A 3480-nucleotide genomic window follows, 5' to 3' on the forward strand; every position below is an offset into this window, starting at 1 on the left:
GGCTTCGTCTGACATACTTTGGACATGTTGTAAGGAGAGACAGGTCTTTAGAGAGGGACATCATGCTGGGTAGAGTGGAGGGACAGTGCAGGAGGGGAAGACCCTCTATGAGGTGGATTGATTCAGTGACTGGGTTACTCGGGATGGGTTTGTCAGAAGCAATGAGATTGGCACAGGATAGAGCACGGTTTTGGGCTGTTGTACATAGGGTCGCTATGAGTCGCAAATGACTCGACGGCACATAACAACAACAACAACAACAACAATAAGAAGAAATAACTTAAAGCGTCTATGCTATTTATGTCAACCTAAACAATAATGTGTTACTCTCAGGTAACATTTTATTATGAAGGAGAAGAAGTCCTCATATTTATACAGAACATTATCATATATTTAGTCCTCTCATTAAAATTATTTGATTGAATAGTTTTATCAGAACAGTGCTCATATAGTGTTGCCTCACTATACTTCTTGGAAAGACCAAAGTTATTGAATATTGTTTAATGAAAGATGCAGAATGTATCAAGGGCAAAAATCAATCCAAAATTAAATGTAAAATCTGTGCACTGTACCTTTAGAGTTTAAATTATAAGAACTCATGAAAAGAAGAAAATATAATTAATCAAGAGTACAGTTTGCCAACCTGAAAGAGGTATTAGTTCTTTTGTCAACATTCCCACTTTCTTCAAATGTACTCCACATGCAGATCTGCATATATTCCCTTTTGCAGGTGAATAAAACACATACTTAAAGTTAACCTCTCTGACCTTTTTCAGAAACTTGCCACTTGATGTGGGCTTTAAATGTCACCTATTACTATATCCCTTTTTTATCCCAACTACACTAAGACCATGCTCATCTGTATGCAACATTGCCATTACATGAACTCTTATGCATGTCAATAGCTCTCTTAAATCTAGGTTCTCTAATACATCTTCAGATTTTTATTATGCATTTTTCCATGAACTCTAAATACCTTAATATAGCTGCTTTTCTATCATTTGTGTTAATACTACACTCTGGTAACTGAGAGCTACAGAAAATATGCAACCTCAATTTAGCCTTTGATCCTTCCTTTTATTGCCCTTTACATAAGTTGCTAATGAGTAGTAAAGTTGACAGATTGAAATGTCACTTCTCTATGCCCTCTGATGTGTTAATGAAAATGAATAATACAAGCAGTTGACAGGACATTAGGAAAAGAAATGTAAGGGTTTGACTGACCTATATGATAGCTAGCTCTCCTTGATAATTGAGTTTATGTCTTTTCTATTTTTTTTTTAAATAATGAGCCTGTGTTTTAAAATTGTACTTTCTCATCTCTGATTTTGTGACCAAGTAACTCACTGAGTACTTGTGAATTACAGTCTTCACCTATTCACAGGGGTGAACAAAAAAAAACACAACAAAACAATGGTATTCACAGTACTTTTCTAAATCGAAAGTAGAGAACAAAGCTTTTCATTTTCAATTAGGTCTGTTCCAGTGTCTCACTAATAAATCTGTCATTTCTCTCTCTCCTTCTGTTAATTCCATTCATTCCTAGGTGACCCTCTAGCAGGTTTTAAGGACTCTGTAAATTGCACAGGATGAGACCACCCCTCCTCCTCCCTGGAAGAGGCTGGTGGATTCAAACTGACAAGGAGGTGCCTTCCATCTTTGGGTTAGAAGTGAAACTTCTTGCACATTATGCCACAGAAGTTCCCTAATAATTCAGAAAAGGGATTACAAGTCATAATAGAAAACCAGGACTTCAAAGCCCTCTTAAATGCCAAGAGATAAAGAATTTTCTACTAATTGCAAGATAAATGGAGCTAAGTTCAGAATCTCAAACGGTGGCATGTACACATTTTGCTGCCATAGATGAAGCATACCCACCAGGGTGGAAAGGAGCAGAGAGGGAAAATACACCCTCAAATTCTCACTCCCCCATAGAGAGGCCATAACAGTCTGGAAACTCACAAGCAGTCCTACAGTACAGTTTTTTTAAACTATCTTTTTTTTTTAACCTATTTTTCAGAGGCTAACTTTTTTTTGTCATTCAAGATAGGGAAGACTCTATTCAAAATCCATCAGAGAAATGGATAGTTTGGGTCTGTGACAAAGTGTCCATGTTTTAAAGCATAGATCAGTGGTGTATATGAACGTGTACATTGCTGCATACAAATTAACTCATCAGATCACAACTTTTCAATGTTTAAAACAGAATAAGCTTCCCTGTAAAAGCAGCACCTTTGTGACATTTTAACTTTAGTATTCTTCTCCTTCCTCGCCCTCTCCTTCAACAGATTCCACACCCACCTCCTCGTAATCCTTCTCAAGGGCAGCCATGTCCTCACGGGCCTCAGAAAACTTTCCTTCCTTCATCCCCTCACCACGCACCAGTGAACAAAGGCATGCTTGACATACATCAGATCAAACTTGCGGTCCAGGCCAGCCCAGGCCTCTACAGTGGCTGTGGTGTTGCTCAGCATGCACACAGCTCACTGTACCTTGGCCACATCTCCACCAGGCAAAACAGTGGGAGGTTGGTAATCAATACCAACCGTGAAGCCAGAGGGGCACCAATCCACAAACTGGATGGTGCATTTGGTCTTGATGAGGGAAATGGCAGCATTGGCATCTTTGGGAACCACATCACCGTGGTACAATAGGCAGCAAGCCAGGTATTTACCATGGCGAGGGTCACATTTCACCAATCTGGCTGGCTGGCTCAAAGCAAGCATTGGTAATCTCTGCTACAGGAAGTTGTTCATGGTAAGATTTCTCAGCAGAGATAACAGGGGTATATGTGACCAGAAGGAAGTGGATATGGGGATAGGGTACCAAGTTGGTCTGGAATTCTGTCAGATCCACATTCAGGGCACCATCAGTCTGAGGGAAGCAATAATAGAGGACACAATTTGACCTATTAACCTATTCAGATTAGTGTAGGTTGGGAGTTTAATATCAAAGTTTCTGTGGCAGATGTCAGAGATGGCCTCATTGTCTACCATGAAGGGTAGACAATCTGAGTGCTCCAGGGTGGTGTGAGTGGTGAGAACGGAGTTGTAGGGCTTGACCACAGCTGTGGAAACCTGGGGTGCTGGGTAAATGGAGAACTTTAATTTGGACTTCTTGCCATAACCAATAAAAAGGTGCTCCATCAGCAAGGATGTGAAGCCAGACCTGGTTCCCCCACCAAAGCTGTGGAAAATCAAGAATCCTTGAAGGCCTGTGCACTGGGCAGCCAGTTTTCTAATCCAGTCCAGAACCAAGTCAATGATCTCCTTGCCAATGGTGTAGTGCCCATGGGCATAGTTGTTGGCAGCATCCTCCTTGCCCGTGATGAGTTGCTTAGGGTGGAAGAGCTGGCAGTACGTGCCAGTGTGAACTTCATCAATGACTGTGGGTTTCAGGTCTACAAACACCACCCTGAGGACATGCTTGCTGGGGCCAGTCTCACTGAAGAAGGTGTTGAAGGAGTCATCTCCTCCCCCA

The 3480-nt window shown here is 41.2% G+C and overlaps 1 pseudogene; it reads right to left on the bottom strand.

Annotated features, from left to right (window-relative positions):
* Window positions 1-2250: 2250 nt before the first annotated feature.
* On the bottom strand, window positions 2251-3473 carry LOC102843994 (annotated as a pseudogene).
* Between the last annotated feature and the right edge of the window lie 7 nt (window positions 3474-3480).

Source organism: Elephantulus edwardii, unplaced genomic scaffold, assembly GCF_000299155.1.
Source record: "Elephantulus edwardii isolate Elephantulus edwardi_28Jun2011 unplaced genomic scaffold, EleEdw1.0 scaffold00013, whole genome shotgun sequence".
Classification (NCBI taxonomy): Eukaryota; Metazoa; Chordata; class Mammalia; order Macroscelidea; family Macroscelididae; genus Elephantulus; species Elephantulus edwardii.